Below are 25634 nucleotides of genomic sequence, written 5' to 3' on the forward strand. Positions count from 1 at the left end.
AGATTCTTTTATTGTTGGATGAACTTATAATAAATATTGTTCTGCTTTTATGAAAAATACGTTTTTACTTATTGTATGTTTAGCCACCAAGTGGTATATCAAGCGCACCCCTATTTCTTTTTCTATATATATATATAATCTCCCCTGAAGTTACCCATTGACCAAGTTTATACTGCCTTTACTCTGTGTTTTGACAGTGTAATATTCCCCCATGAAGTTTGCGGCCAGTAATGACAAGTGCTAGGGGGCCCCCCTGTCTAAAGTGCCCCGGGCCCCCCGAAGGCTTAATCTGTCACTGGGTACACAGAATGACATTATGAGCCAGAAGAGAAATGTACGTATCATTTTGAAAATGGTTGGAGATAAAAAGGATAAAGGAAGTAATGGGAGGTAGCAAAAAGGTATGGACTGCAACACATAGACCAATATTTAATTTAGGGCATGTGCTGTATCAGGGCCGGTGCAAGGCACCGGAGCACCCCAGGCGAGTCAGGGTGGGGGGGTGGTACCTGTGGTGGATGCTGTCGGCATCCCTGCAGTGCTGGAGCGGGCAGATTTTGAAAACACTTGCCGCACGCTGATTGGCTGAATCTTAGCCAATCAGTGTGCGGCAAGTGGTTTCAAACCCAGAAGCGCTTCCCGCGCCGTTGCGCGCATAGCTTTAGTTATTCTCTATTCACTGCAGGGACCCCGCTGCCGCCAGCAGCTTTATACAGTGACAGCGCCGCAGGTACCCCTGCCTGCTCCAGCACTGCAGGGACGCCGCCAGCTATATGCTGGGGGTGAGGGGTGAACTGCCTCCTCCAGGTGCCGGCGCCCGAGGCAAATACCTAGAGCTGCCTAGTGGTGGCGCCGGCCCTGCGCTGTATTAATGCACCCTCCACCCAGGATTTTCTTTCTCTATGGCTTTGGATAAATTAATTAAAAGATCCTGATTTTTACATCGGGATGTACTAATCTAGTGTACCTTCCCCAAGACCTAAGGCCAGATTCTCTAAGCTTCAAAAGTGATAAAATAGAGAGTGATAAACAGCCGGCCAATCAGCTCCTGTCTGACATTTTTCAAACACAGTCTGTGACATGGCAGGTAGGAGCTGATTGGCTGGCTGGTTATCACTCTCCATTTTATCACTTTTGAAGCTTAGAGAATCTGGCCCCTAGTCATTCCAAAACACACTATGGCAGTGGTTCCCAAACTGTGTGCCGTGGCACCCTGGGGTGCCTTTAGAGACTTGCAGGGGTGCCTTGGATTGGTGGTCTATGACAAATTCAAGTTATTTATGGCCAATATAATTGTTGGAAAACAGAAGTGAATCCTGTCCATTACCACATAAATAACCACTAGGATGAGATATAGACACATTATACTTAACTTTATATTTTTTTCTGACTTTTTCAATGAGAAACTCTTGCCTAGGGGTGCCGTGAAAAAAATTCTGATACTCTGAAAAAGTTTGGGAACCCCTGTACTATGGGGATATTCAATCTTCGCCGATATTTCCGACAGGCGGAAATACAGTATCAGCCATTGGCCAGGACTCACTTTGTTTAAAGTCGAATCTGCATTGTCGAAAATGGCCGATGGATGCAGCGGCGTAGCTTTGTTTGGGGCGCCCCCCCCACCCGGCCGGCTGCCCGCCCGTGCCCCCTCCCCCCATTGCCGCATGCTTACCTGTCCGAGCGTCCCAGCTCCCCTCCTGGCTTCAATTAATTCTATGCAGACGGACCACGATAAAATGGCCACCCCCATACCGCAGACAGTTTCAGAGAACAGTCTGCTTTATGGGGCGGCCATTTTATCGTGGTACGTCTCTATAGCATTGATTGAAGCCAGGAGGGGAGCCGGGACGCGCGGACAGGTAAGCCTGCGGGGGATGGGGGGCGGGGGGATAACTATAGCACCGCAGCCCCCCCGGCGCCCCCATATGCACAGCGCCCCCCCGCGGGGGCTGCGGTGCTATAGTTACGCCACTGGATGGATGGTTGAACCCGTGGACGTTGTCAACTATTGGCGGACATTTTTGACAGTCGGAATCTATTCTGACAGTCGGAAAAACTGACCCAACATTGAATAGGTCGAATGCCAATTCCACCTAATGCCAACTTCACCGCAGCCAGAGTTCGTTCACACGGGGACCGATGTTTGGCATATGCGCATGTGCAACAGCATTTCTGCACATGTGCATATGCTGAATGCGTGTGGCCACGACAAACAGACTGTTCACTGGGTGCACGTACCCACGGCTGCAGCCGGGGGGCGTGGGGTGGTTGTGTATAGTCACGCCCATGGGAACACCCAGCATTTCATGGGCATTCCCATGTTAGCGCTGGGCGTTCCCATGGTAATCGGGCCGTGACATCGGTGCCGGTCACCGGATGTCAGCTGTCCTCCCACTTCCTCCCAAGGATGCATGCAAATCTAAGTGAACTGAGAGTCACTTAGATATGCGTGCAAGTTCCACATCATTTGATGGTTGGCGATCATCGAATGATGTGGGCATTTACTCACAGGCTGTGAATAGATGTTTATGTTAAACATCCATTTGCAGGCCCTGCGTGCAAACACACACTGCGAGGTGGGGTGGGCGTACCACCATTCGCAGGGCGAGTTCTGTTTGACTCGCAAGGGTGCGAATTCGCATCCGAGCGAATCATCCAGAATAACCCCCATTGTCTGGAATTGAATACCGCCCTATGTGGGGCACAATCACACTCTGATACCATTCCCTCTCAGTGCCGTAGATAAATCTACTAGCTTATGGCTCTGCCAGGCCTTCAAGCTTTTATTTCCACTACCGTGCATAAAACACAAGGCAATTGGGCAATGCTTCTCTCCAGCAGCACTCCATTACCTACAGCAGAAGAGAGGGAGCAGAGAACTGGATGAAGATAAATAATTAAAAGAAGAAGCAGGTGCTGGATGAAGGAGCAGGGCATGAGGAAAGGGGTGTTGGAGGGGGCACAGGGCAAAATCGAAGATGGTGGAAGCAGTGGAGGCTCCAGAGGAGACGCTGCAGCACAGTTCAAAATTCAATAGGGGAGTCACACCCACTGCCATTCCAAACTGACTCACTGGCAGTGGGTGTTTCACACCTATTTGAATTTTTAATTGTGCTGCAGCCCCACCACTGGAGCCGCCAAAGGTGGAAGGTAGCTATGGGCGGGATGGGTTTTTAACGCATTTCCATATGATCTAAACCCCTCCGCCGGATCAGCGCTGCAGAGGGTAACCCAAGCAAAAGCGGGTGATACCCTGTACAAGCCTATGGGCTACTCTCCGCAGCGCTGTGTGAGGGATCTGTGGCAGATCTCTCCCAGCATGCCCCGCGGGTGGGCCGTCACTCTGCACATGTACAGAGGGACTCCCGGGTCTCAGACCCGGAAGTTCAGGGACGGCACCACATACAAGGGACAGCTCTGATCACAAGAGCTGTCCCTTGCATTACTAATCACTAGAGAGCGGATTACATGTATTTGCATATTTTGCCCATTCTCACCGGTTATTGCATATTTTACACAAAATCTAGTGATGGTGCATATTTATGCAGGGGCGGGACCTGCCCGGAAGGCTAATTGACAGCCATGGATAAGGTGAGACCTGATTGGCTGGGGTGTCTGGAGGAAGAGAGACAGCTGCAGGATGGGAGGCCGGAGACTGTGTGGTGTGGAGAGATGGGAACCTGACGTGAGGTGTGGAGAGCGGCACCTGAAGCAGCGCCGGGGATTGGGCTGCAGTCTGCGGCCAAATACGCACAGCAGCGTGGGAGGCTCCGGAGTGACCCTGAACTCTCATATTCAATCACCAGCATATATAAAATATAAAGATGCCAGCAGGAGACATACTGTACAGTAAATTCACTGGTAACACACGGTATAACAAATGTATTAACCAATTATGGCTTTACAATCGATGGGGGAGGTACTATGGAAAACACCCATCAGTTTCCATTGCATGCCATGCACAGCTGCAGTCCCTTTTTTTCTGTATGCATATGCAGACCCAAGCCATCAATGTTTTCCCCTGATGAATAAAGTTGATGAACCATTGATAGTTAATTCATTGAGATCCATCCCTAGATTTAAAGGCGCATACACACTGTACAATTTTTTTTGACCAATTTTGTTGAAAGACATTTCCATTGAACCCAGTGTCCTGGACGAAAGATGTTGACGAAAGATATTGACGAACGACGAACGATGATGCGCATGCCATCCAGTTGTTCATCAAGATTGTTCGTCAACTGTGCAGGCAGCTTAATTTGGATAACTTTCAAAAAGAGCCTATAAACTGTAGCTAGATCTTTCGTCAACGTCTTTCGTCCAGGACACTGGGTTCAACGGAAATGTCTTTCAAAGAAATTGGTCAAAATTTTTTTACAGTGTGTATACCTGATGCCGCTAACTTTATCACATAATTTCCATCTGAGTTCACATTATGTGGGGCATTAAGGGATATATTTACTAAAGTGTAGGCTTTTAGAAGTGGAGATGTTGCCCGTAGCAAACATACCATTGATCAGGGCGGCGCAATTGCAAAATCCCATTGCTTTGCATAAACATCTGCAGTCCTCGTTCCTGTGCGCAGACCCAAACCATCAATGTAATCTTGGAGTCAAAACCTGGAGGGCCAGTCATGGGAGACCTGTTGGCTGTCAACCCAAGGATGTTATGGAGTCATGTGAGTAAGGCAAAAAAGACAGAAGTTAACGGTGTGCAAGGTATCTGATTACACATAAGGCATGAGCGAGAAAATAACACATGAGTATGGGCAAGAGAGACATGAGCTCTGGTAAGGAGTGAGACACAAACATGAACATGGTATGGAGAGGTGGTGGAGGGGGACACAATTATGGGCACTTTATAGTGTAACAGAGGGGTGTCGATGAAGTGTCTGGAACACAGGCTGTAATCATTCACTGTGGTGGCTATAGTCAATTGCAAATCTGCACCCAGTGGTGTCGAGAGGGGAGGTGGTGGATACTTTTAGAGGTTTTATTCATAGATCATGTGTATTTATTATTACAATTTTTTTGCACCTCATATCAGCCATTCTGTGCCATCCTCAGGTGTAAGTTGGCTGGGCTGGTGGAAACATAGTAAAACATTGAGGTGCGTAGTGCAATCAGATTTCTGCATCTAAAGGGCACCTCAGCAGCTGACATTAATAGTCATCTTGTTGAGGTGTGCAGTGATAATGTTATGTCATGGAAATAGGTTTGGGTTTGGTGCACTGCCTTAGATCAGTGGTTCTCAACCTCGGTCTTCAAGTACCCCCAGCAGTGCATGTTTTCCAGGTCTCCACACACAATCAAAAGTGAAATAATTATCTCCACCTGTGGATTTTTTAAAATGTGTCAGTGACCTGGAAAACGTGCACTGTTGGGGGTACTTGAGTACCGAGGTTGAGAACCACTGCCTTAGATAACATACAAGTGAGTTGCCTCCATTGGCAACCAATCTCAATACAGCCCTGAGCTGGCACCAACTGATTTCCATAATCAGTGGCGGAACTCCCGGAGGCAATGGAGTCATCTGCCGCCGGGCGCCAGCCTTAAAGGGGGCACTGGCTCCATTGCCTCCTGATATTCCGCTCAGTCACTCCTGCATTTACAACCTGGTGCTGGCCGGCGGTACCTTGTATGCAGCATTGTAACGTGCCCCCCCGTCTGTCACTGTCTGGTTGGCTGACGCTGTACTCACTGCTCTTAGTGAGCCAGCCAACAGTGACGAGTCGGGCCGGGCGGGAGGCTGCGCAGCTGGTGCCGAGTACCGAGTGAGGTTGATGCAGCTGCGGCAGTGCGAGGAGCTGGGAGACGGAAGCCGAGTGAGAAACGCTGCAGCGTGTGAGGCGGCGAAGCCAGCAGAAACAGCAGTCAGCGTGCGAGGAGCCGGGCAGGACTCAGAGATGAGTGACCATCAGGGCAGTGTAAGTAAGACATCAACCTTTGGGGGGGGGTCACTTGGCTCTAAGTATGTGCGTCACCGTGTGTATGTAATCCACAGACATATGTTTGTGTGTGTGTATAGATATATATATATATATATACATATACACACACACATATATATGTATGTATATCTATAATGTGACACAGGAAGCAGTAATGCTGTATGACATGGGGATACAGGGTAACATGAAGTGCAGGGAACAGGGAAAACTGGTGGGTGGTCCAGGGGTGCAACAGACCACCCATTCAGGTGTGCAGTGGCCCACTTCTTGAATTGAACTGCGCAGAGGCAGCACTGTGCCGCAGGAGGTGGGGGCAGTGGCCAGACTGCTGCACTTACATGGTCCACATGGTTTGCTGCCCCATGTCCCCATACTGGTGCCCGCACAGCCGCCACTGTGCCCGCCGGTTGCTTTCAACCTGCTGTCATCCCCACCGCCTGGCTCTCATACATGCCGCCGCTGGAGTCCGCTGGATGTCCACACCCTGCTCTCATCACCATCGCCACTGGAGCCCCATTGAGTCTGGTAGGCATACTGTTACTCTCCCTCAGTCTGTTCTGCCACTGTCCCTGTGGTGAATTTTGGTTCATACCATGCAGCATAATATAAATTTTGGCTTATGCCGTGTGGCATAATGTGAATTTTGGCTCATGCCGTGTGGCATAATGTGAATTTTGGCTCATTCCATGTGGCATTATGGTAATTTTGGCTCATACTGTGTGGCATAATGTGAATTTTGGCTCATTCCATGTGGCATTATGGTAAATTTGGCTCATACTGTGTGGCATAATGTAAATTTTGGCTCATTCCATGGGTATTATGCATCATTCCGTGTGTATATGGTGTGGTACATTACACTTAAGGACACTCCCCTTTTGTGTGGCCATGCCCCCTTTTCTGGAGCGCATGCGCACCGACGTTGCGCGCAAGAGGACATTTGTATTTTTTCCATATCCCCACTTTAAAATTTCCACTTCAACCACTGTGTATATATATATAAGCACGTAAAAGTATAGACTCACTCTGTCGCCGTGGCGCTTTTATCAAGAATATATATATATCCATCAGGCATTGGGGGGTGTGGGTGGGGGGCAACAACATGTGTCTTGCCTCCGGGCAACTGGGATGAACTTACGCCACTGTTCCATACAGTATGTTTGGACCATTGAAGAAACTCATGGTGGAAGGCGATTGGCAACCTATGGTGAAGTCCATTAAACCATTCTGTCCTGGTTTCATGGGATTTATAAGGTTTTCCTCTATGCCAAGATAGATACCATGGTGTAAAATTACACCAAGGCTTATTTATTGAACCACCCTTGTAGTAGAAAGCTATTGCAGTTAAATGCTGAGTGACGTGATCCAAAATCTACACCTGCATGAGCTGGAGATCAGGACAAGTGACAGCATGTTATAACCAGAGTTGTAATCACACAGCACGGAACTTCCCACCAACGGTCTGACTGTGGTGGCTGTTAGAGAACGTAGAGGAACAGAGAACATCATGTTAACATCACTAATGACTTAACTGAAATTAGATATATACAGTATGGTGTTTTTTCTTCTTTGTGAACCTGCAGGAAGTGTCTGTTGAAGCACTTTCAGATGCTTTATACAAGGCATATATTTTTATTTTGGTGATACTTGTGCTATATTTCTACACCATAACCTCTTAAAGATAGAATACAGTGAATACTTATATCCAGCATGGGTACTTATGTAATTTCACGGCGCTAGTTATGTAGTCAGCATAGCGTCCCTGTCAGAATCAGCATAGTGTTCCTGCGGCCAGCGTAGTCAGCACCCTGTTAGTATCAGCATAGTGTCCCCGCCCAATCGCAGCTAGCCGGAGCTTACGTAGTTAGCGTAGTCAGTCAGGCGTCCCTGCCCATATCAGCGTCGTGTTCCTGCCCATTCCCAGCTAGCTGGAGCTTACATAGTTAGCGTAGTCCGTCAGCGCTTATTACATTGTGTGGGAACCATTGACCATTTTAACCTGCCTGACATGACAGGTGTGAATGTCTCCTGAAACATCCCCACTATCCCCGTCTGCCCGAAGCGTGGTGAGCCCCGCAAGGGGGCGCGGTATGCATCATCCTGACCTGTTCATACCCCCACTATCCATGTCGGCATGGAGATGATTTTATAAAGTGTGGCGAGCGCATCTAGCCATCGAGCCCGACGCGCGGCGTGCCCCGTAAGGGGCTGCGGAATACATGTTGTCAAGTAATCCGCGTCCGCTTGCCACGCTTTGGGATCGTCACACTTTTTAAAATCAACTCCACGCCGATGTGGATAGTGGGGGTATGAACAGGTTGGGAGGATGGGTACTGCGTCCCCTCGCCACGCTTCGGGCTGGCGTGAATAGTGGGGGTTTGAAATGGAGGCATTTGCCAGTATGTAATATGGAGCATTGGCAAATGCGTCCTTTATTGTGCATGAGACGCACTTGCACACCGCACCACCACTTTGTGCACGAGACGCACCTGCTACCGAACCCCTAACCCTGTCTGCCTCCCTGAAGCGGACACGGGCAGGGTTGCCGTACCCTGCTGCAAGAATTGTTGAGACGCACCAGCGTCTGAGACGCTGGTGCGTCTAAGGCAGATGGAGCACCTCTCCACCGGCGCCCACATGGATCGCCTCTCTACCAGCGTCCGCCAGCGCAGGAGATCTGGCGGTTACTGGCGCTGTGTGAGAGGCGCTCACTAGGCTTGCCAGGGAAGCCAGGGACAGAGCTGCAGCTCGCAGAGACAGTATGGTGACTACGCTGCCTGATGGGGACACTACGCCGACTACGCTAGGCAGCTGTTGGGCTACGCTGACAACGTAGCATAGCCTTCACTGAAAACATAGTGTAGCCTGCCACCGTGAAACTACACAAGTACACCAGCATGTATTATTGTGTGCACTATTTGCAAATACTACTTGTGGTGGAAGTTTAATATTAGTGAAAGTTAAAGTAACTCACATACAGTAGAACATTGCTGTAAACATAGTAACACTGAATCAATAATCCGCAGGAAAAATCATTGGAGTGCAGTTGCCAACCCTATTAGAGCTCTATAACTCTAGAATTCGAAAGCATGCTAAAAACATTCTGGCCGACTCCAGTCACCCGTTTTCTAGCTCATTTGAGTTATTACCCTCGCAAAAAAGGTTTAGAACCCTTAGAGCACGCACTAGCCGCTTACATAACAGTTTCCTACCGTCAGCAGTACGGTTGTTGAATGCTTGACGCTCTTGTTTGGTTTTATGCATCTTGTTTGGTTTTATGTATCTTTTATGTACCTCTTTTTGTATGTATGTATGTATTTATGCGGATATTGCTTTTACTGTACTGGTATTTTATGTATGATATAATTTCGTCTGCAGAGAGGGAGTTTCTCCTCTGTTGATGACAATAAACCTGACTTGACTTGACAATAATCCTAATGTAGCAGTAAGATGTAGCGGTAATCAATTATTTATACAGGTACAGTATTTAGGATGCAAAAAGCACATTGTTTCCCCCCAGCACACTAAATGTATCAGTAACCAGATTTAAAAACCATTTGTAAGTAGAATTCAGAGATTTTGGTTATATATATATTTGCAAATACTTTGGTAAGCCCCCAAGCCATCCATCAAAGCTTCTCTGACTATTGGGGTCTCTATTTCTATATCTAGGTGCAGGGTGCCCAAAAATCAGCATAAGCCAGAAAGCGCAGAGCAGCATACCAGTGAAAATATTACGTGTTAATAGGTGTTAGTGTTAAGAAGCCGGAAATACTGTATGCACAAAAATTGATAGAAAAGTGATGAATGGAATTAAAATAGTAAAGGAATAGTGTTAATGAGATTATTAGTAAGGGAGAAGTGTTAAATAGAACCATACTTGCCTACTTTTGAAAATCATTTTCAGGGAGATTTGAGCGGGTCAAATCTTCCACAGCAGATGGGGGACAACGGGGTGGCGGGCCATGGGAACGCCCTGCGTTTCATGGGCGTTCCCATGGTAATTCACTGGCGATGCGGGTGTCGAGCAGCTGACATTGGCACCCGCCCGAGTCTCGCTGGCTGCAGGGGTCCACTGCAGGAGAAAACAGATCAGCAGCTCAGTTTAACACAGCACCTGGCCTCCTGCAATTGGTAAATTCGCCGACAGCCTGCACACACAAACCATTCCAGCGGATGACATCGCCCATGCAGGCACCACTGCCCCCTCCCCGGGCATTCTGGACTTGTGCATCCACAAGTCCGTATTTTAGGGGAGCAATACACTAAAACTAAAGTGCATGGCAGCAGGTGGCTCATTCACAAATTGTAGGCAACGCTGACATACACCATTATATTAGACACAGCCACCCCAGATTTCACACACCTATATTACATTACACAGTCCCGGCATATTACACCCACTACACACACCACTATATTACACTACACAGCATCCCCTATTACAATACACTCAGTCCCCCATTTTACACTTAGCACACACACAAAATCATATAACATAGCACACAGCACCCCCCATATTACAATACACATAGCCCCTCATATTACTCTTAGCACACACACACAAAACCATATAACATAGCACACAGCACCCCCCATATTACAATACACATAGCCCCCCATATTACTCTCAGTACAAACACCACTATATACCATTAGAAAACAGCCCTCCCCATACTACACAGTACATACAGCTACCACCCCCCCCCCCCCCCCCCCCCCCATTACAGCCTGTACACCCCACTATATTACACACAGCCCCCCTTACATTAAGCAGAACCCTCCCTCCCCCAGTCTATACCTTTCTGTATTGCTCTGTCTTCTTAGGAGGTGCAGGGACCTGGCAGCGTGGTGAAGGAGGCAGCTGAGCAGGGAGAGGAGCAGGGAGAGCAGGGCAGGCCTGATCTGCAGATGCACGGAGCCAGAGCCTGCTCAGTGTGTGGGTGGTGGGCGGGGCCCTGGCTGCCATCTCTCTAGATCCTCTGTCAGTGTCCTGATGCAGCACTGCCAGCAGAGACTTCCTGTGTGTGCACACACCAGCACGGCCTCCGCTACCGGGCTGTGACCTCACGCCGACCCCTTCCATTTCCAGACATCCGCACATGCGCAGTCTGGATGGCCATGGAGGGGTCACAAAAACCGGGAGGGTTGAGGGGGTTTGCGGAGCTACCACAGGCTCAGGCAAAAGTCGGGAGCCTCCCGCTGAATGCGGGAGGGTAGGCAAGTATGAACGTAACAGTGTGCCACATCAGAGCCACCCAGCCCACCAACCCAGGGGCACCGCACCCCAAACCCATGTCATCCCCATTGTGAGTCCTATCATTAATTAGTATAGAGCCAGATGATAATAAATATACCTAAACTAAGAGCTGCCTACCTAGAGCAACCCCATAATGATCCATATGACATGTAAGGACCTGCCTCTCCTCCTAATGCTGGCTCCCTTATGCCTCTCACAACAGACATGAATACTGGCAGACGCTCAATCAGCTTAGTGATATCACTCAGGCGCGTGAAAGGGAGGGGTAATACGGAGTAAGAAAAACACATGGTTTCCCCCAGAAGCAGTGGCGTAGCTACAGGGGTCGCAGCGGTCGCAACTGCGACCGGGCCCCTGAGCCAGGGGGGCCCAACCCCCGCCACTGTCCGGCCGTCCTGGAAGAGGGTATCCAAATGTACCGTTTTTTTGCAGTGTCCCTGAAAAAGGATTCCTCCTCCAGACTGTACCGCTCGGCTCAGCAGCCTGTGCGGTGCCCGGCTCTCCCCTTCTGAGGTTCCGTTCCCAAGAGTGCTTTGCGGCGCCGGCGGGCATTGCATGATGTCATGACGTCGCGTGCCACCAGCGCCGCACCCTGCGCACAGTCAGTGCACTCGTCAGGGGACGGATGAGAGAGTAACTGTCTGCCCAGCCTCACTGCGATCATGTGAGGCCAGACAGAGTGTGCGGTGGCCGGCCTAGGGTGCACATGAGGGGGGATCTCTCCAGGAGGGACCGGTTCCGGAGCCAGCCGCTGCCTGCAAAGCAACGTTTGAGAGAGGAGTCTCATCTGCAGCAAGACGCTGTAAGTCACACAGTATTAAACGTCTAATGTATCCAGCCTGGCCATGTTCCACCTTTCTGCAGTGTCTGACAGTGACCTGGTGGCTTAGTTTTTATAAGTGGGCTGCTGGCATATTAAATCAGTTTATTATATTTAATATACTTAAAAAAAAAATAAGTATCTCCTATATATTTGGCTACATCTGTCACTCAAAGTGGGTGTCTGTGTCTATAACGCTCTGTTCCTGGACTTTCCTCTTAATGTGTGATTGCCTTCATCTGTGCTGAACACCTTTCTGAGAAATTAACCTGTTTAAAACAGGTGATGGCAATCATACATTAAGGGGAAGTCTAGAAACAGAGCATTGTGTCCCTCCTGGAGAGGGTCATGTTGGGAGGTATGTGACAGAGAACCAGCCCAGTGAGCCCACAGACAGTGCCAGACACCCACTGCCTTCCCATGTTGCCCAGCACTGCTACTCCACAGCCACCAGGTGAGCGCCCCCCTCCAGCGATTTGCGGCAAAACCGCGCCCCCCCCCCCTCCCGCGATTCGCGGCAAAAACACCCCCCCCCCCGCGCCCCCCCCTCCCGCGATTCGCGGCAAAAACACCCGCTCCCCCGCGACCCCCCCTACCGCGATTCGCAGCAAAAACACCCCCGCGACCCCCCTCCCGCGATTCGCTGCAAAAAGAACCCCCCCACGACCCCTCCCGCAATTCGCGGCATAACCACCACCCTGCGACCTCCCTCCCGCGATTCGCGGCAAAAAGAACCCCCCCGCGACCCCCCCCTTGCACGATTGGCGGCACCCCCCCTGCGACCCCCCTCCTGCGATTCACGGCACCCCCCGCAATTCGCAGCAGCCCCAGGATTAAATGGCACATGCAAAACACTGACATGGCTATGGTCGACAATGAAAAAGGTTGACATGAGTTTTTGAAGATTTATTTTTCATTTTTTTAAGGTTTTCATATTCATTGTCATGTGTCGACATGGACACCAATGAAGTGCCACACTTATGTCAACATTTACATGTGTTGACCTTTCTGTGTTGATTTTTTCTTGTGGTGATTCGCGTCACACCCCCCGCAACCCCCCCTCCTGCGATTCCCGGCACCCCCCCCCCCCCCCCGCGACCCCCCCTCCCGCAATTCGCGGCAACCCCCCACCGGAACCCCCATGAACCCCGCCCTCCCGCGATTCGAGGCACCCACCCCCCGCAATTCGCGGCACCCCCCCGCGATTCGCGACAGACCCAGGATTAAATGGCACATGCAAAACACTGACATGGCTATGGTCGACAATGAAAAAGGTTGACATGAGTTTTTGAAGTTTTTTTTTCATTTATTGAATATTTTCATATTCATTGTCATGTGTCGACATGGACACCAATGAAGTGCCACACTTATGTCAACATTTACATGTGTTGACCTTTCTGTGTTGATTTTTTCTTGTGGCGATTCGCGTCACACCCCCCGCAACCCCCACTCCCGCGATTCACGGCACACACACACACACATCTCCCTCACGATTCTCGGCACCCCACCCCGTGACCCCCCCTCCCGTGATTCACGGCACACCCCCCGCGACCCCCCCTCCCATGATTCGCCGCAACCCCCGCCCCCGTAACCCCCCTCCCGCGATTCTCTGCAATCCCTCCCCTCCCGCGATTCGCAGCATCCACCCCCCCACAACCCCCCCTCCTGCAATTCGCGGCACCCCCCGCGACCCCCCCTCCTGCAATTCGCGGCACCCCCCGCGACCCCCCCTCCTGCGATTCGCGGACACCTGAGTTGCAATACAGGGCATCTTTCATACAATTCTAACCATATTTCTCATATACAAACGTTCACAAATTAAGGGGGCGCAGCCCCTTACGACGGTGTGAAGAGCGCCCGTAGGGCGCGATGAATCACCTAGTATTAAATATATGCTGATTTAATATGCCAGCAGCCCACTAAGCCACCTGAGACTGACCGTCTAACAAAGTCACAGTGACATGCAAGCTTAGTAGTGGGCTGCTGGCATATTAAATAAGTATATTTGATATACTTATTTAATATGTAGTAGTACTAATATATATATATATATATATACACACAACTAGAAAATGTACACATTGTAGTAACCCAGAGCAACAGACCGAGATTTTAATTTTGTTGTATGTAGGGGGGCCCCAAGCTGACCTTTCGCACCAGGGCCCATGAACCCTTAGCTACGCCCCTGCCCAGAAGCCTTGATGGATGGCTTGGGGCTTACCAATGTATTTGCAAATATATGTAAGCAAGATCTCTGAAATCTACTAACATGTAGTTTTTAAGTCTAGTTACTGGTATCATTCAGTGCCCCTTTCTCGCACCTGAGTGATATCACTAAACTGATTGAGCACCTGCCAGTTTACATGACAGTATTTGCAATGTCTATAATTTAAGATGACTGTTATCACAAACAGTTACCCAGGAGCAGATCCAGAATAAAATGACAGGGGTCGCACCATGATAAGGGTAAGTTAGCAGTGCTAGGTATATTTGTGCACGCTCCCAGAAAGGGGGTGTGGTCTCATAAGATATGCCATCCTATCGAGCCGCACTGATAATTTTCTTCATGCTGGGACAAAAATAAAAGCCAACACCCTTACCTGCCTGCTATGCCATGGATCCTCTCCATTGGTTGATGACTGCATTCTCTGGGTGGCTGCTCCAATCAGCAGCGTCCATCAATGTCCTATTCACAGAATACCCCCTCTTGGATTTGATTATGTAGTCACATCCCACAATGACCATGGAAATAAATGCAATTAAGAGAAGTGGTGGGATAATATACCACAGAATACATGCCCACTTTATAGACTAGGGGGAGATGCACTTGGCCTTAGAAAGTGATAAAGTGGACAGAGATAAAGCACCAGCCAATCAGCTCCTAACGGTCATGTTACATGTTGGATTTGAAAAATGGCAATTAAGAGCTGATTTGTTATCCATTTATTTCTGCCCACCTTTTCACTCTCCAAGGCCTAGTACATCTTCATGACTGTATTAATCAGGTGCGCAACAAAGAAAATAATTTGAGAAAAAAATGCTGCCAGGTGAATTAAAACCACTGCATATGGAAAAACAAAAGAAAGTCTGAAATTCAGCAACAATAACATAATAATCTAATATACAATAACGCCACTCCAGAGGCAAATGTAAAAATGAATTGTATTAGCAAGGTTTTGAGGTAAATCCCCGTCAGGCACAATTCTAAAGCACAAGACAACACAAATTCATACAATAAATACCTACGTGGTGCCTGTTACACCCAGAAAGCTTGTAAATACTATTTTTTTTTTTTGCATCTACATATGCCGCTGGAGTGCCGTTATTGTTTGGATCTTGTATGTACAATTTCTTCAGGCACTAGCTGTTCAGTTATATGTGAGTACCGGCAGGATTGGATTCACACACACACATACCTGATTACCTTGGTTAGGGCCCCATGGTGTCTATGCAGTAATGCCATATTATCAGTCTCACGAGTGCCTCCTTGCCCAGAACCATCATTGTGTGGACAGATGCCAGGTGAATTGCAGCTTACAATATTATATACACTACTGCATTGACACTATGGGTCCGTAACCATAAGCGGATTTAGGAGCCTGGCAGCCCTTAGGCACATCATTCTTATCCATTATTTTTTATATTTTTTTATTTTTTATTTTTTTGTTATTCATTATCTCTTATTTTCTCTTGTTGCTATCATTGCCTTTCAAGTGACTGCAGCTGGAACTACGGGGATCTAGTAATTAGATGTATCCAAGACAATCCAAGGGTTAAATATATGGAGCTTAAATAAGAGACTGAGCATTGGTGGTCATACCTTTAAAGAAAGTCACATAACCATGACAAAAGCGTTGTAATGAATCTCCTATATATTTGGCTACATCTGTCACTCAAAGTGGGTGTCTGTGTCTATAACGCTCTGTTCCTGGACTTTCCTCTTAATGTGTGATTGCCTTCATCTGTGCTGAACACCTTTCTGAGAAATTAACCTGTTTAAAACAGGTGATGGCAATCATACATTAAGGGGAAGTCTAGAAACAGAGCATTGTGTCCCTCCTGGAGAGGGTCATGTTGGGAGGTATGTGACAGAGAACCAGCCCAGTGAGCCCACAGACAGTGCCAGACACCCACTGCCTTCCCATGTTGCCCAGCACTGCTACTCCACAGCCACCAGGTGAGCGCCCCCCTCCAGCGATTTGCGGCAAAACCGCGCCCCCCCCCCCTCCCGCGATTCGCGGCAAAAACACCCCCCCCCCGCGCCCCCCCCCTCCCGCGATTCGCGGCAAAAACACCCGCTCCCCCGCGACCCCCCCTACCGCGATTCGCAGCAAAAACACCCCCGCGACCCCCCTCCCGCGATTCGCTGCAAAAAGAACCCCCCCACGACCCCTCCCGCAATTCGCGGCATAACCACCACCCTGCGACCTCCCTCCCGCGATTCGCGGCAAAAAGAACCCCCCCGCGACCCCCCCCTTGCACGATTGGCGGCACCCCCCCTGCGACCCCCCTCCTGCGATTCACGGCACCCCCCGCAATTCGCAGCAGCCCCAGGATTAAATGGCACATGCAAAACACTGACATGGCTATGGTCGACAATGAAAAAGGTTGACATGAGTTTTTGAAGATTTATTTTTCATTTTTTTAAGGTTTTCATATTCATTGTCATGTGTCGACATGGACACCAATGAAGTGCCACACTTATGTCAACATTTACATGTGTTGACCTTTCTGTGTTGATTTTTTCTTGTGGTGATTCGCGTCACACCCCCCGCAACCCCCCCTCCTGCGATTCCCGGCACCCCCCCCCCCCCCGCGACCCCCCCTCCCGCAATTCGCGGCAACCCCCCACCGGAACCCCCATGAACCCCGCCCTCCCGCGATTCGAGGCACCCACCCCCCGCAATTCGCGGCACCCCCCCGCGATTCGCGACAGACCCAGGATTAAATGGCACATGCAAAACACTGACATGGCTATGGTCGACAATGAAAAAGGTTGACATGAGTTTTTGAAGTTTTTTTTTCATTTATTGAATATTTTCATATTCATTGTCATGTGTCGACATGGACACCAATGAAGTGCCACACTTATGTCAACATTTACATGTGTTGACCTTTCTGTGTTGATTTTTTCTTGTGGCGATTCGCGTCACACCCCCCGCAACCCCCACTCCCGCGATTCACGGCACACACACACACACATCTCCCTCACGATTCTCGGCACCCCACCCCGTGACCCCCCCTCCCGTGATTCACGGCACACCCCCCGCGACCCCCCCCCCCCCTCCCATGATTCGCCGCAACCCCCGCCCCCGTAACCCCCCTCCCGCGATTCTCTGCAATCCCTCCCCTCCCGCGATTCGCAGCATCCACCCCCCCACAACCCCCCCTCCTGCAATTCGCGGCACCCCCCGCGACCCCCCCTCCTGCAATTCGCGGCACCCCCCGCGACCCCCCCTCCTGCGATTCGCGGACACCTGAGTTGCAATACAGGGCATCTTTCATACAATTCTAACCATATTTCTCATATACAAACGTTCACAAATTAAGGGGGCGCAGCCCCTTACGACGGTGTGAAGAGCGCCCGTAGGGCGCGATGAATCACCTAGTTGTAAAATATTTAATTTCTATGCAGTGAATTCTATACTGTGATATTTATGTGATACACAAACTGCAGCATCAGTGTGGATTATGGAGTGTACATAAAATCTGAATTTGTAATGAAAGTCTTGTGACAGAGATTTTTTAGTTTCAAGCCAGAAAAAGTTTTTAACACCAACCACTATTAACAGCTGTATTTAATGATTTCCTACTGTATACAGCTCTCCCTCCTATGAGCTGGCTTTAAAATATGTATTATCATCATTTGGATGAGTATGGTAATACAAGAAATATTATTTGCATATTCAATAAGTGTTCAGTGTAATTTTTGGTTGTATCATCAAGCGTTACACTGCACCCCATAGGACTAACATACTTTGTTGACAGTATTTTACAGCATAATGTCACAATGAATCACATAAACTGGATAGAGATGAAGGGTGACATTTAATAAGATGAGATATTTCGACTAGTGATTTTTTGTAAAAAAATGGCCAAATTTGCACGTTTTCCCGAAAATCACACATGTAATAGGATGCGAATTGCAGTAAAATGTGCACTTTTTGCTGCGAAAATCAAATTTTGAGCTGTCGATTTTTTCTCACACTTGAATTTGCATCCAGATGTTTTCCCATTATAAAGTATACAACTTGCCAATATAACAGGATGCAAATTTTGGTAAACGTGACCAAAAATCAGAAAACAAATAGACCATGTTCTGGCAGGCGAGCTTGACAGAATCATGCACAGACCAGTGAGATCAGGAGTGGGCTTTGGCTGGTGGGTGGGCCTAACTCCCGGTATATGGGAGGAGCTGAGATTGTAAACAATCTCCGCTTGTGCAGCCGGGGGTATGTGCCACCAGAGGAGCGCAGCGTTAATTTTCCTTCAGCAGGTACCCATGGATACTACTGGAGCTGAGGATATTTTCCTTCAACAGATACCCATGGATACTACTGGAGCTGAGGACCGACGGGCGCTGGACCTCTTTAGCTATGTATAGTGTGTGTGATTGTAGCATTTAATAAACTTTACTTTTCTTAGGTGTCTGTGTCTTTTTTTTTTTTTTTTACTATTTGCATTGGTGTAGAACTACAAGACCGAATGGGCCCTTTAATGCCCCGCATGCTGGGACTTGTGGTTCTCCAAGTCCCCGCATGCGGGGCATTCTTGCTGGGACTTGTAGTTCAACAACAATGTAAAATAGTTATGCCTATTTGCAGCGGCGTAACTAGATTTTCTGCGCCCCCCTGCCGACAATGCAGGAGGCGCCCCCCGGTAAAAAAAAACGGAGCGGAGGGGAGCCGGGTTACGGCAGGGGGGGGGGGGGGGGAGAGGGGGGTTGTGTTTGTGTGTGTGTGTGTGTTTGTATGTATGTGTGACGTGTTTGTGTGTATGTGTGTGTTACCTCTGGTCGGCGTGGCCGCATCCGTCTGCGCCGGGTCCCGGGCGGCTCTCCCGTTACTGCTGCTAATGAAAAAGTGACACTTGGAAAATGGCTGCCCCCATACTGCAGACGAAAAACTGTCTGCGGTATGGGGGCAGCCATTTTCCAAGTGTCACCTTTTTGTATTAGAAGCGCTGCGGCTGCCGGGACTCGGGAGAGCTGGGACCCGGTGCAAATAAAACCACCGGCCAGGGGCGCCGGGGCCAGCCCTGGGTGGGGTAACTCTGGAGGGGGGACCCTTTTATTGGGGGGTCCCAACTTCTCCAGGATCCCTGCCTGTGCTGACCAGCCACAGGAATGAATGCTTTGGCCGGGGTGAACTTGCTTAAACAGTTTCCCCCTGGCTGTGGCATTACCCTGTTGCCTGTTTGGGCCCAGTGCTCGTTGCCAAAATACTGGGGACCTCTACTCATTTTGTCCCCCCCGTATTTTGTGAACCAGGACTGGCCCTTAAGCCTGGTGCTGGTTTTAGAAATCCTGGGGATCCCTTCTGTTTTTTGGCCGCTGAATTTCTAAAACCAGAATCGGTTCTTTGAGCCCGGGGTTGGTCATGCTCAGGAAGGTTTTTTTTTTTTCAAAAATCGCACATTACAACAAATCGCACATGTGCACTAATTCGCACATTCATGACTATGGGTGACATTTAATCAAATGCAAATTTGGATTTTTGGCGATAATTAGGCAACAAAATGGCGTTATCGCATGTGCTTTTTTGTCGCAAATTCGCATCTCATTAAATATGTGGATTACAAGGGAGAAATGCGATTTTAAAAAGTGTGATGTGTGGCGATATGGTGCGATTTTGAATAGTGAGATAAAATCGCATCCTATTAAATGTCACCCTACATTTTGCACATTTTCGTGAATAAAATGTGCATGATATCGCATTTTTCATGCCTCAATTCGCATTCCATTAAATTGTCGATTTCTTCAAAAAATTTGCGCTTAAAAAATATGCGATATGGTGCGATTTCAGAAATAAAATAAAAATTGCATCCTATGAAATGTCACCCTATATCTGGGTCTTTATTTGTACAGGTAAACAGCATACCAGATCCACAGCTTGGCAAGTAAATCACAGCATTGCAATGTTTTCCACAGATTTCACAGACACGGTACAACTCCACAGCACCCAACATAGTATCACATTACTGGCCTATCACCAGCAGTTTTTTAGCATTGGAAACAATGACCTCCTGCCCTGGACACACATATAACAGGAAGCCACATGTGCTGCTAATCAGCCAAACCTCGATCACATCAGTTTAGGAAACTGCAGGCGACTACACAAAAAAATCTGTCTTCCACAGCTTCTGGGAAAGTAGGAAAGTATCTATCATGGGTCCCAACTATTATTCTCACCTCTCTGTAGTCCCACAATGATGCAAGTTACATAGAAAATTACACAGTGGCCATTTTGCCAGAGACCTGCACATGTACAGCTGACTCTGCACCATATTTGCCTACTTTTCAAAAAACATTTCAGGGAGATTGCGGGGGTGCACACAATCAACCGCAGACATGTACTGCTGCATCTGAGAGATGCGTTACAAAATGATTTAAGCCATGTAGACAATGGCAATGTTCCAAGTGATTTTAACTACATCGTCAGAATCACTTAGAAGGTTTGCCTGAATCGCCATGTGTGTACACAGTGGGCTATAGTGATGTGTGGCCCCGCAGCGTTGCTATCGCCGGCTGAAAAGACACTCCAGGCAAGAATATTTTGACTAGACACTGCAGTGTCTATTCCGCTGTACAGCTGTATATCAGCACTGATATGCAAACTAGACCTATGCTAGAAACATCACAGCAGACAGCGACACCCCAGGCAGGGAACAGGAACTGCAAGGGTTTTCAAAGATGGCGGTGCTAGAATGAATGCTATATATCTTTGATTTCCTGCATAATATGGGTTAGGTGAAATCAGGGAGATTGATAGACTATTCAGGGAGATTACTACTATTTCAGGAAGTGGGTGGGCAACTATGATCTGCACAATGCCTACTCACCTTTACTGTCTGGGAAAAATGAGGAGGCCCACACAAAGATTGCCCATGATCACTTTTTTTAAAATCACATTTTATTGCATTATGTCAGAATCATATAATCCAAGGAAACATACAGCGGCCCATTGACAATGTAAACCATGCAGGGTAACAGGTGTATAAATGGGCTGTTATACATTAAAGTCTCAATTGTATATATACATAATACTCATATAAAGATGTTATTAGGTCGTGGTCAGATATAACAATTTCCATCAAGTCGTTTCCTCGGAGATCCAAACAACTCATAATATACTATAAATATTTTGATAAACAAAGCATATAATATGAGATATAAAAAGGACTATGACATAGGGGTTATACGGACATGTATATGAAATGGTATATATTTTTGTATAAAAGGTTGTAATCTTCAATAAGAAGCATTGTTATACGTACAGACCAGAGATAAGCGGAAAACAAGAGGTACAGGGTGGCATCCCACCGAAAGTCATGAATATCAGGTTGAGTCAAATGTAGTAATCAACTTAGTGCAAGATGGTTATGTTAGAACATCAAATACAGTAAAGCCAGACCCGAAAAGTGTTTATGTGACAGAACTCATACAGGACGTAGTTGACTTATTAGGAACCATGAAGTGTTTTCGTACAAGCGTGCTACTTGAGTTTGAGTCTCGCTAGGTAAGGTTTCAATATATGGGCCCCATTTTTTTTAGAAACTTGCCATCCCTGTTTCAATGTCAGGCAGGGTTGCCTGTCTCTCCATATATATATAACGTATTAAGCAGCATAGTTTTAGTCTCTAAAATAGATGGAGCTGAACGCTTAATCCAATGTTTTCAAATCAATTTCCCCGCAGGATCATGGTCAGAGTTGGTAGTAGGGTTTTTTCCGACCCTCCAGGTTCCAATCCGAAAAAATGAGGAGTAAGCATACAGTGGGTTTCCAGGATACGTTTAACTGAAATATGTTATTAATAAAGGAAATAAGTTTATTCCAATATGTCACATTGCCAAAAGTTATGATAAAAGTTGGCTCGTCTTTGGCCACATTTAACACACGTATCGGGTTCTCATGTGAGCTCTTTGAACTGGAGCTACATATGCCCTATACAACACCTTCAAATGTACTTCTTGAAAGGAGGCAGAGTGCAAATATTTTAGCGTTTGTTGGCAGTGTTTCAAGACTTCAGCTCCCTTGGGAAATGATGGTACATCGGCCGTCCAATCCACCATTGACCTGGCCCATTTTTTGTTGCTCAGAGTGACCTGGGCTTCTGCGTAGTAATAGTGTAGCCTATATATAACATTTCATGCCAAAGACAGAATAATTGCAATTGGGTCAGCCGCCGCCGTGGCGGGCATACTCGATGGCAGAGACTGAACCAAGTGTCTGATTTGCAAAATCATATACTGTAGAATTGATTTTGTGTTAACCCATATTTCTCTCTTAGATCTGCAAAGGACATAATGCGGCCACCTGGATCATTGTCATTTGTCACTGAGCACAGGATACGCAGTGGGCCATTGAATTTAGTCTGGTGTAAAGTTTCCTCCTTTATACAGTACATGGCTTAACTAACCACTGTATCCCAGTAATGATACAAATGTAATAAGCTGTAAGAAACACAATCAGTCTGTTTCCCCCTAGTCATAGGACCTCGGGATTGGTAAATGCTTGCACTTCATATGCACACTGCCATACATCCTGTGCATACATTGCACATACTGTACTCCATTCTGTACTATGTATCCGTATCAGATCTCCTTTTACAGCAGCTAACACCCAGTACATAGCAGCTCCCTGCACTAAGAGGCCAGAAACGCGCACGAGAGAGGGGAAAAAAAAAAGGTCTCGGTACCATATCAGATCATTTCCTTTTATGTACATTGATGGGAGATGCAAACGTGCACACCCTTTGACAGTAAGGACTGCAGTTTAGGCTACTCCTACGCCCATAAGTGCCATTATCACACCCACTGCTACACACATCTAGGATGGTAAATATCTAGAAACTCATGGGTTTCTTATTGCCTTTGCTTCCAGACCTGTAAAGGACTGTATTGTACCTGTTATCCATTGCAGTATATAATTGTGCATAGTACAGTAGGTAAATATATTCATGTTAGAGGACTGTTTTCATTTCAGAGGCATTTGGATTAACACAAAAAGTATGTTAGCATAAACGGTTAATGTTGTGTCATGCCAAGAAAACAGTCATTTAAGGATATCTGTTGTAGATGCACAGTTTACACACACGCCGGATCTTACTATTGGCCAGCAAGTCACCACAGTATGTCCAAGAAAGACGTTTGATGTGAAGAAATGCTACTGTACTGTATTGTGTAGTCACAGTTTGGGCTGAAGAATTTCCAGCAGTGCTGTATATTGTATATATAAGGCACTGTACAATAAAGGCGGTGGATCATATTTATCACAGTAAGGAAAAAATGCATGGTTTTCCCCCAGCACACATTGATATCAATAACCAGATTTAAAAATCTAGTAGTTGGGGTCCCTATTGTTATATCTGGGTGCAGGGTGTGACACTCCAAAAAATCAGCATAAGTCAGAAGCCCAGAGCAGCACAGCAGTAAAAAAAAAAAAAAAAGTGTTAATAGGCGTTATGAAGCCGGAGCTATGTACAGAGTGATTCACAAGTGATAAATGGAATTAACATATAAAAGGAATATTGTTAGTAAGAGAGAAGTGTAATAGAATGCCACTTCAGAGCCATCCAGCCACAGGGCACCGCACCCCAAAAACATGTTAACCCCAATGTGGGTCTTAAAATTAAGTAGTATATGGCTACATGATAAAGGCTCATACTTAAATATACTATACCTAAACTAAGAGCAGCCTACCTAGAGCAACCCCATGGTGGCATGTCAGGACCAGCACCACCCCCTAATGCTCTAATGCTGGCTGGGTGCCGGACAGGTTTCCGACAGTCGGGATCCCGACAGTCATTTACCTGACGTCGGGATCCCGACTGTCAAAACGCAGACAGCCGGGTGCCCGACGACCACCTGCTATTTTCCCTCGTGGGGGTCCATGACCCCCATAAAGGGAGAATAGAATAGGTGTCTCGCGTAGCGAGCCACCGTGCCCGCAGCGTGGCGAGCGCAGCAAGCCCAGTGAGCCCACAAGGGGCTTTTTTGCGCTCGCCATGCTGTCTGACTCCGGGCAGTCGGGATCCCGACGTGGGGATAATGACTGTCGGGGTCCTATACCACGCCCTTATGCCTCTCAACAGCAAGACATACTGGCAGAAGCTCCATCAGCTTAGTGATGTCACTCAGATACGTGAAAGGGGGGTGTGTAATACTGAGCAAGAAAAAACTATTTGTTTCCCCCCAGCACACTGAATGAGATCAGTAAAGCCCCCCCATACACTAGTCCGACTTGTCCTAAGGACAAGTCGGACCAATTTGCCCAATTTGGTAGTGGTGGGGTCTACGCTGCTGGTAGTGGCGAGCAGCTGGTAGTGGTGGGGAGTGGCCTCCCATCTGACTGGCTGAGAGAATTCTCTCAGCCAATTAGCGGCCCAGGTTATTTTATTTTTTTATTTAAATTCAGCAGCCGCTTTGTGACCTGCTGTTCTGCACCTACAGCTATGAGCTCCCAGCTCCCCGCAGCTACCAGCTGCCTGGATCCCGCTTCCGCTACCAGCTTCCTGTTGCTGTCTAACCCTGCACGTAGGTGTGCGCCACGGATTAAACCCAACACATCGTGGGTGCTAAAAAGATGGGTCCAATCCGACAGATTGAACCACCAGCAGGTTCAATCTGTAAGGTCTGACCCGATGCGCACAGGACCGCTAATCGGGTCAAAGGGAATGTCATACACATCCAATTTGGGCCAATTTCTCGGCCCAATCTGTTGGGATTGGGTGAAATCGGTCCAAATCTTACCAGTTCAGGTCTTAACCAGACTTAACATCACATGCTAGTTGGATTCATATTTATCACAAGCTGCAATTTGAATATAGATTTGATGTGATAATTATGCCACAACTCTCAATGCAAAAGTTAATTTTTGCTTAAATTTACTATTTGCTTGGGGCACTGGGACAGAGCTTACTTGGGTAATACACTGATAATACACTGATAATAATGGTGATATAAAGCCATTATAGAAGATAGAATGTGGAGATGTTTCTATTAACCCCTTCCCGACATTTGACGTACATTTACGTCATGGTCGGGATGTACTTCCCGATGCATGGCATAAATGTACGTCATGCATTTAAAGTGTCACCGCGTCTATAGACGCGGTGACAGAGGGGAGATGGCTGCTGTCCCTGACAGCAGACATCTTCCCTCATTGCCCAGGGGGGGCAGCGATGCCCCCCCCCATCGGCGATCGCTGCGATTGGCTGTTCAAATGTGAACAGCCAATTGCAGCGTTTTCTGTGTACCGGCGAATAACGGCGCTCGGTAACACAGGGATCGGTGGTGATTGGTGCTGTTAAGTACAGCACCAATCACCACCGGGTGTAAAGGGGTCACTGGTGGTCACCCCACCTCACCCCACCTGCCCCCAAGGCTG

The sequence above is a fragment of the Crinia signifera genome, chromosome 6, assembly GCF_055691185.1.
Source record: "Crinia signifera chromosome 6, ASM5569118v1, whole genome shotgun sequence".
In the NCBI taxonomy this organism is placed as follows: domain Eukaryota; kingdom Metazoa; phylum Chordata; class Amphibia; order Anura; family Myobatrachidae; genus Crinia; species Crinia signifera.